This window comes from Suncus etruscus, chromosome 10 (genome assembly GCF_024139225.1).
Source record: "Suncus etruscus isolate mSunEtr1 chromosome 10, mSunEtr1.pri.cur, whole genome shotgun sequence".
Taxonomy (NCBI): Eukaryota; Metazoa; Chordata; class Mammalia; order Eulipotyphla; family Soricidae; genus Suncus; species Suncus etruscus.
Genome location: NC_064857.1, coordinates 96,358,055 through 96,367,164, shown reverse-complemented (window position 1 = coordinate 96,367,164; position 9,110 = coordinate 96,358,055).

Below are 9,110 nucleotides of genomic sequence, written 5' to 3'. Positions count from 1 at the left end.
CCGGCAGTGCACAGGGGTTACTTCTGGCTGTCTGCTCAGAAATAGCTCCTGGCAGGCACAGGGGACCATATGGGACACCGGGATTCGAACCAACCACCTTTGGTCCTGGATCAGCAGCTTGCAAGGCAAAGCCACTGTGCTATCTCTCCGGGCCCTGTACCCATTTTCTTGTGCACCCATTTCTTTGGCCAGCTGTCTTGAGTTTAATCTTATCATGTATATTATTATTATTATTATTATTATTATTATTATTATTATTATTATTATTATTTGGCAAGTCCTTTCATTTTTTTCCAGGAAAAAAAGGAAGTCTCAGCCAGTAAAGAACAGAGACTAGAGGGGGCCGAAGAGATAGCACAGCAGTAGGGCATTTGCCTTGCACGCAGCCGACTCAGGATCAATCTTGTTCAAATCCCTGCATCCCATATGGTCCCCTGTGCCTGCCAGGAGCAATTTTTGAGTGCAGATCTAGGAGTAACCCTTGAGTGCTGCTGGGTGTGGCCAAAAAAAAAAAAAAAAAGAACAGAGACTGGAAAGCAAGTCCAACCTTGCAGGATGAAGCGGCCTCTTCCCCACAGAGTCCCTCTCCCTAGAAGAGGCCGTGGAGGTGCCACTCACTGGCCAGCAGCACCCCCAGGGGCCTCAGGATTGGAGCAGCTTCTTGAAGCTATGGGTTGGACCTGCTGTTGAAATGCCTCCAGATCAGTAATCCCGTGATAGAGTCAGCTGCTCTGGGATCCTGGGGAGCAGATCATGGCCAACTTCTTCCCAGTTCTCCAAAATGAAACCAACTCACAGCAACTCTGATTTCTGGACAGACCTGTTCTGGCCCCATCTACAGTGTGGCTGGTGTGCCTGGGGACTCTGCTTCAGACAGACAATCACTGCATTAGCTGGCTTTGCTTCAGAAAGACAATTACTGGGTTACCTCGGTGGGTCACTCATGGCAGAGGACCCAAATCGGGGAATTGCCTCAATGGACTTTGATTAAAAAAAAGTGTGTGATGCTCCAGGTAGAATTTCATCACTCCATTAGTTTCTGTGCTAACCTTCAAGTTTTGTCATTGATATATCTATATTTTATTTTATATTTTGGGGCCACACCTGTTTGGCTCTGCACTCAGAAATTACTTTTGGCCGGCTCAGGAGACCATAGGGGATGCTGAAGATCCTGGGTCAGCCACATGCATAGCTCTCCCTGCTATGCTATTGCTCTAGTCCCTATCTCTATATTTTAATATTCACCATTGAATCCACTGGCCAGTCTTTAATCTCATCCTCAAATATAGTTTCAGAATTTATGAAATCATGAGTTTGACGTACAGTGGCTTTTTTGGAGGGGGGATTATGGGAAGGGCCTCCCATATCATTTTGATTGTGCTCAAGAGACTTTGGGGTCCCATAATTTTTGAGCAACGAGGTTGACAGTTCAATGCAAGGGCACAAGGATGTGGTGCTGCTCAACCCTTTCAGTGTGGGAACACATGTATTCAGGACATTTAGGGTTGTGCTTGGTGATGTCTGCATGGACACACACACACACACACACACACACACACACACACACACGCACACACGGATTAAAATCATTCCTTGCCAAGCCTGCTTCCTAGCTGCTATACTCTCTCCTGGCCCCGTGGATATATATTTTTTTGTATTTTGTCTGTAGAAGAAAGAACTCACTGTAACTCAGTTATAGAAAATAGTCTATCACAGAATCAATTCTAGTGTCTCTTGCTATTTGAAAACAGTGTTCCTATGAAACTGTGAGTTGAAATGATGCAAAGAAAATAAATTATCACCATTAATAATTAGCATTCTCCAGGCTCCAAATTAGCCTGTCAAATTATTACAAATAATTCATCAAACATAAAATCATGTCAACATGCAGGAAAATCAGGAATGATAGAACATCTTTATGACTGGTTAGCAGTTTTAGGGAAACAGCCAGACAACATTCTTGCTGTGAGATGCCTCTAGAATATCAGCCACAAAATAAACACTGAGTGCATTTTCTTTTTTTGCCATTTGTTTAACAAGGGATAAACCTGAGCCCACAGCTAACAACATAGAAACAATAGCCTGGCTTCATGGCTTCAGGACTAATCTCAGAAGAGAGGGCAAGCCAAGTCAACGCAACTCACAGGTACACTGGTCTTTGGGCTGAAAATTCTGGGCCCCGTGGGAAGAGAATTGTCTTCTATTTTTTTTTAAATATTTTCTTTATTTAAACATCTTGATTACAAATATGATTGTGATTAGGTTTCAGTCATGTAAAGGACACCCCCCTTCACCAGTGCAACATTCCCACCACCAATGTCCCAATCTCCCACCATCCCACACCATCCCCACTGGTAGACAGGCTTTCCAGTTTCCTCATTCATTCACATGATTATGGTAGTTCTCAGTGTAGTTATTTCTATAACTGCACTCACCACTCTTTGTGGTGAGCTTCATGAAGTGAGCTGGAAGTTCTAACCCTCCTCTCATTGTCTCTGAGGATTGTTGCAAAAATGACTTTTATTTTTCTTAAAACCCATACATGAGTGAGACTATTCTGCGTATCTCTCCCTCCCTCTGACTTATTTCACTCAGCATGATAGATTCCATGTACATCCATGTATAGAAAAATTTCATGACTTCATCTCTCCTGACAGCTGCATTAATATTCCATTGTGTATATGTACCAGTTTCTTTAGCCATTCATTTGTTGAAGGACATCTTGGTTGTTTCCAGAGCCTGGCTATTGTGAATAGTGCTGCAATAAATATAGGTGTGAGGAAGGGTTTTTTTTGTATTGTATTCTTGTGTTCTTAGGGTATATCCCTAAGAGTGGAATAGCTGAGTCAAATGGGAGCTCAATTTCCAGTTCTTGGAGGAATCTCCATATCGCCTAGACAGCATTCCCACCAGCAGTGGATAAGAGCTCCTTTCTCTCCACATCCCCCGCCAGCACTGATTGTTCTCATTCTTTGTGATGTGTGCCAATCTCTGTGGTGTGAGATGGTATCGCATCATTGTTTTGATTTGCATCTCCCTGATGATTAGTGATGAGGAACATTTTTTCATGTGCCTTTTGGCCATTTGTATTTCTTTTCTATCAAAGTGTCTGTTCATGTCTTCTCCCCATTTTTTGATGGGATTAGATGTTTTTTTCTTGTAAAGTTCTGTCAGTGCCCTGTATATTTTGGATATCAGCCCCTTATCTGATGGGTATTGGGTGAATAGTTTCTCCCACATGGTTGGTGGCTCTTGTATCCTGAGCACTATTTCTTTTGAGGTGCAGAAGCTTCTCAGCTTAATCAATGGCCTTTTTATACACCAATAATGATAGGGAAGAGATGGACGTCAAGAAGGCAATCCCATTCACATTAGTGCCACAGAAACTCAAATATCTTGGAGTCAACTTGACCAAAGATGTGAAGGACCTATACAAAGAAAAAAGCCCTGCTTCAAGAAATAAGAGAGGACACACAAAAATGGAAACACATACCCTGTTCATGGATTGGCAGGATTAACATCATTAAAATGGCAATACTCCCCAAAGCATTATATAGATTTAATGTGATCCCTCTAAAGATACCCATGACATTCTTCAAAGAAGTGAATTAAACACTTATGAAGTTCATCTGGAACAATAAACACCCTCAAATAGCTAAAGCACTCCTAAGGAAAAGGAAAATGGGAGACATTACTTTCCCCAACTTTAAACTGTACTACAAAGCAATAGTTATTAAAACAACATGGTATTGGAATAAAGACAGACCCTCAGATCAGTGGAATAGGCTTGAGTTCTCAGACATTGTCCCCCAGACATACAATTACCTAATTTTTGACAAAGGAGCAAGAAATCCTAAGTGGAGCAGGGAAAACATCTTCAACAAGTGGTGCTGGCAGAACTGGTTAGCCACTTGCAAAAAAGCGAACATAGACCCCCAGTTAACATCATGTATGAAGGTAAAATCCAAATGGATTAAAGACCTTGACATCAAACCTGATACCATAAGGTATATAGAACAACACGTCGGTAAAACACTCCATGACATTGAGACTAAAGGCGTCTTCAAGGAGGAAACTGCACTTTCCAAACAAGTGGAAGCAGAGATCAACAGATGGGAATTGTCTCACTATCGAGTGTGGAGCTTCTGGAGTGCGTGGCTGCATGTGTGGCCATTGCAGCACCTCCAAATTCCACAATCCTGACAGCCTAGGAGGAACACTGCAAATTAGATGAGAAGTAGCAGAGGCCAACTGAGCTCAAAAACAAACACAAAAATCACAGACGGCTCAGCTAGCAACGAACAGCATAGTAACCCCCAATAATTTTAATAACCCCATTATAAGATATATTTTTTGCAAAAAATTTTTACTGAATTATCTGATTCCAGTTGCCATTTTGATATAACAAGCAATATGAAAGAAATTATTTTGTGTCTGCTCAGGGGGCAGGTTTGGGGTGGGGATGGGTGGAAAATGGGACTAGTGATATGATTGATGTTGGGACACTGAATGCTAAAAACACCTGTATTATGTACAAATTTGTAAATCATAGTGTTTAAATATTTTTTTTTGTTTTTGTTTTTGAGTCATCCAGTGGCGCTCGGGTTACACCATGTTTCTATTAAAAAATACCTACATGTTGGTCTGGAGAGATAGCATGGAGGTAGGGCGTTTGCCTGGCATTCGAATCCTGGCATCCCATATCCTCCGAGCCTGCCAGGAGTGATTTCTGAGCACAGAGCTAGGAATAACCTCTGAGAACTGCCCGGTGTGACCCAAAACCAAAACCAAAACCAACAAAAAGTACCTACATATTATGTTTTTAGTAGCCAAAAAACATCTAGAATATTCCCACTATTTTTGGGGTGGGGGCACACTCAGCAATGCTCAGGGATTACTCCTGGCTCTGTGCTCAGAAATTGCTCCTGGCAGGCCTGGGGTATGGGACGCTGGGATTCAAACCACCATCTGTCCTGGATCAGGTGCATGCAAGGCAAATGCCCTACCACTGTGCTATCTCTCTGGCCCTGTTTAAATATTTTAAAACGTGAGAATATTGGTGCTGGAGTGGTAGCATACCGGTAGGGCATTTGCCTTGCATGCGGCTGCTCCAGAATGAGTTCGGGATGGATCCTCAGCATACCATATGGCCCCCTGAGACAGGAGCAATTTCTGAGCACAAAGCCAGGAGTAACCTGAGTGCCACTGCGTTTGCCCCCCCCCCCAAGTGGGAATATTCTAGATGTTTTTTGTCTAAAAACATAACATGTAGGTAATTTTTAATAGAGAAATGGTGTAATGTATTTGAGAAGCAAGAGATATCTTTCTTGGACGTTCTTACAATCTAAAGATGTGTCCAAATATTTTGTATGGGGCTGGAGATGTAGAAGGGGGGTTAAGGCACTTACCTTGCATTCTGCCATCCCTGGTTTGAATCCCAGCACTGCATCTTCTTCCTTAGCCATCACCAGGGATCACACTCCTGAGCAGAGAGCTAGGAATAGTTTTAGAGCTTTGCTGAGCTGAGTGCAGTTCCCCAAAGAGCAAACATCTCTTCTGCAGAGACCACTCCTAAGCAAGGGAGTAAGAAGAGACCTATCCTGAGCTAGTCCTGCCCAGGTATGCTTGAGAAATGTAAAATAAGTTGATAAGTAGGAAAATCTATTTGGGTGAAACCAAGTTGTTATCAGATACTAAGAAACCAGGGATGATCTTTGTTTTGGGTGAAACCAAGTTGTAAATTGTGAACCAAACTCATGCATGCAAGACAGGCCTTTGACAGCTAAACTTTACCCCAATCTTTACCCCTGATGATTGTAAAAGGATGATTTGATGGACCATTCACTTTCTGCTAAAATCTCTGCAAAATGAGGCCAGGAGATGCCTATATCATTTGGGGATTGTTATCTGTGCTCTCGTAGAGTTCCATTTTCTTCTCCCTTTGCAGCTTTTACTCACTCTGGTCTAGGGTTTGGCCTGCTAGAAGCTGCTTGGCTACCAGGGTGAAAGCTGGAGCTGTTCTTCAGTGTCTCTCCCCATTCATTCTCTACAGTGAGCCATCTAAGTTGGTACTTTTGGCCAATAAAGTATTTTTGTTTTCAGGAGATTCAGCTCTCTAATCAAGTATAAACTTGTACATTCAATATCATCAAACATTCTATTAAAACAAGTCCACAGGGGCTAGAGAGGTAGTAACTTCCTTCGCAGGTGACAGGTATGTCCCCATAACCTACCAGGAGTGATTCCTGAGCACAGGGGCAAAAATAAACCCTGAAAAACACGGGATGTGGCCCTAAACCCAGAACTAACAAGCAAACAAATACTGGTCCATAGATCAGAAAGCATCTTCAAAGTAGTTGAAAATCCTGTCTTCGGGGTCATCCTGTGTTACTGGGGAAAAAAAGGGGCACAAAACTCATAGGATCACTCAGAAGACTCAAGCAAACCTCCCTGAAGGGACCTTTGGAAATGAGGTTGGTCCAGCCCGGGTTTTTACCACTCTAATTGCTTAATTCATTTCATCAGGACAAACTCATGACCTTCTCACTTTTGATAAGTGACAGCTGTGTACTGTTTCAGAATCTATACTGTAGAGAGGAGTGGCCACAGAGAAAACGTTTCTCTGAATTAAAACTAGTTCACTTGGAGGGCTAGAGTGATAGTACAGTGGGTAGGGCATTTGGCTTGCATGTGGCCAAACTGGGTTTGATCCCTGGCATCCCCTATGATCTGCTGAGCCTGCCAGGAGTAATTTCTTTCCCCCCCTTTTTAGGAATAATTTCTGAGCTCAGAGTTAGGAGTTACCCTGGGCACCGCTGGGTGTAGCTCCCCAAAACAAAACAAAAACTAGTTCACTTGGAGCCAGAGAGTACAAGTAGGGTGCTAGCCTTGTATATGGCCAACCAGGGTACTAGTGCTTTAACCCCTAAATAATTTTCTCTTCAGTACTGGAAATCAAACTCAAGGCTCTACCACTGAGTCTCAGCTGAAATTTCTTTCTTTCTTTTTTTTTTGGTGGGGGGGCATACATGGTGGTACTCAGGGGTTACTCCTGGTTCTATGCTCAAAAACTTACCAATGGCAAGCTTCAGGGATCATATGGGATGTGGGGGATTGCAAGTCAAATGCCTTATCAGCACTTTGGCCGCCAAATTTTCTTTAAACATTCTTTTTGCTTAATAGTGGAGTTATTGAACATAATGTCCCTGCTAAGCATATTAGATCTATTATTTTGTTTAATTTTTTTTAGTTTTTTTTTTTCTGGTTTTTGGGTCACACCTGGCTGCACTTAGGGGTATTCCTGGTACTATGCTCAGAAATCGCTCCTGGCAGGCTTGGGGGACCATATGGAATGCCGGGATTCGAACCAATGACCTTCTTTCTGTATGCAAGGCAAATGCCTTACCTCCATGCTATCTCTCCGACCCGTTTGCTTTATTGGGCTACACCCAGTGATGTTCAGGGGTTACTCCTGGCTATGCACTCAGAAATTGCTCCTGGCTTGGGGGACCATATGGAACCCCAGGGGATAGAACCGGGTTCTGTCCTGGATCAGCTGCATGCAAGGCAAACCCCCTACCGCTGCACCACCGCTCCAGCCCCTATATCCACTATTGACTCATGAATCATGAGGGAGCATAGTGCTTTTTCCAACCCAAGAGATTAGAAAAGCTAAGTTGGCCAGGTTGTTTTTAGTAAAGATCCATTAGGCAGAGGAGAAAAGAAGTTTTTCTGACTCTCCATGGCATTCGTAATCCCGAGCTTCACTTCTGTTTTGGAACTCACTTTAGGGGCTTTTGGCATTTTTTCCTATCCTGTTTCATTTCCCTCTTGAAACTTGAAGTATTTCTCCTCTGGAGAATTCCCAGGCTGCTCAGTCTTTCATGACTCCATTAACCCTGCATCTTCACAGCAGTGCTTTTTTTTTTTTTTTTTTTTTTTTTAACATCAATGTTACCATTTGAATTCACAAATTTACTTCTACTCTGTCCAATTTAATCTCATTTGGAGTGTTTTTAGGCCACACCTCGCTATGCTCAGAGTTTACTGTCTCCGCTCTCAAGTATCACTCAAGGGTTCAGGGGATCATATATGGCACTGGGGATCAAATCTAGGTTGGCTCTATTCAGGGCAAGTACCCTATCTGCTCTTTGGCATCTCATTTTCATCTCTGATGGTAAACAATTTGAGACGTTTGGCTTGGGACTTCCCATTTGAAACTTTCACGGTGTTTCTAACCTCTCAGTAGATCAAGTAGGACTGAATCATCAAGATAATATTTACCCAGGGCTGGAGAGATAGCATGGAGGTAAGGCATTTGCCTTCCATGCAGGTCAGTGGTTCGAACCCCAGCATCCCATATTGTCCCCCGAGCCTGCCAAGATCGATTTCTGAGCATAGAGACAGGAGTAAACCCTGAGCACTGCTGGGTGTGATCCAAAAAAAAAAAAAAAAAGATAATATTTATCCCTTGAGGTTCCTTAATATGAATAATCAAACATTTCAATCTATCACACTTTTCCTACTCAGAACAAATAACCTAGCAGTGTTGTCTAAATTGGAGCTTTGTAAACTTTTTCCACTGGTGATCCCTTTTCACCTATGAAAATTTCCACAACTCTATAAAATCAGTATATGTTTAATTGTAATAAATCATAAATTAATCTTTAAACAAGTTTTTCTGCACCCCTGCACAATTCAATAGATGGGTTCCAACCCACAGCTCAACAAGCTAGGATCTAAATAAATATAGTCATTTATTTATTTATTTATTTATTTATTTATTTTTGGTTTTTGGGCCACACCCGGTAACGCTCAGGGGTTACTCCTGGCTATGCGCTCAGAAGTTGCTCCTGGCTTGGGGGACCATATGGGACACCGGGGGATCGAACCGCGGTCCGTCCAAGGCTAGTGCAGGCAAGGCAGGCACCTTACCTTTAGCGCCACCGCCCGGCCCCATTTATTTGAAACTCATGGTTTTAAACAACACATGAGACTACTATCAATATCTTCAGATGTTCTGCACAAGGACTAAAAGTTCTCTCCTGCATCTCTGATAAGTACCAATGAGAAAACAGAGAGTCATGATAGTTCTGGAAGATGGTCAGGGT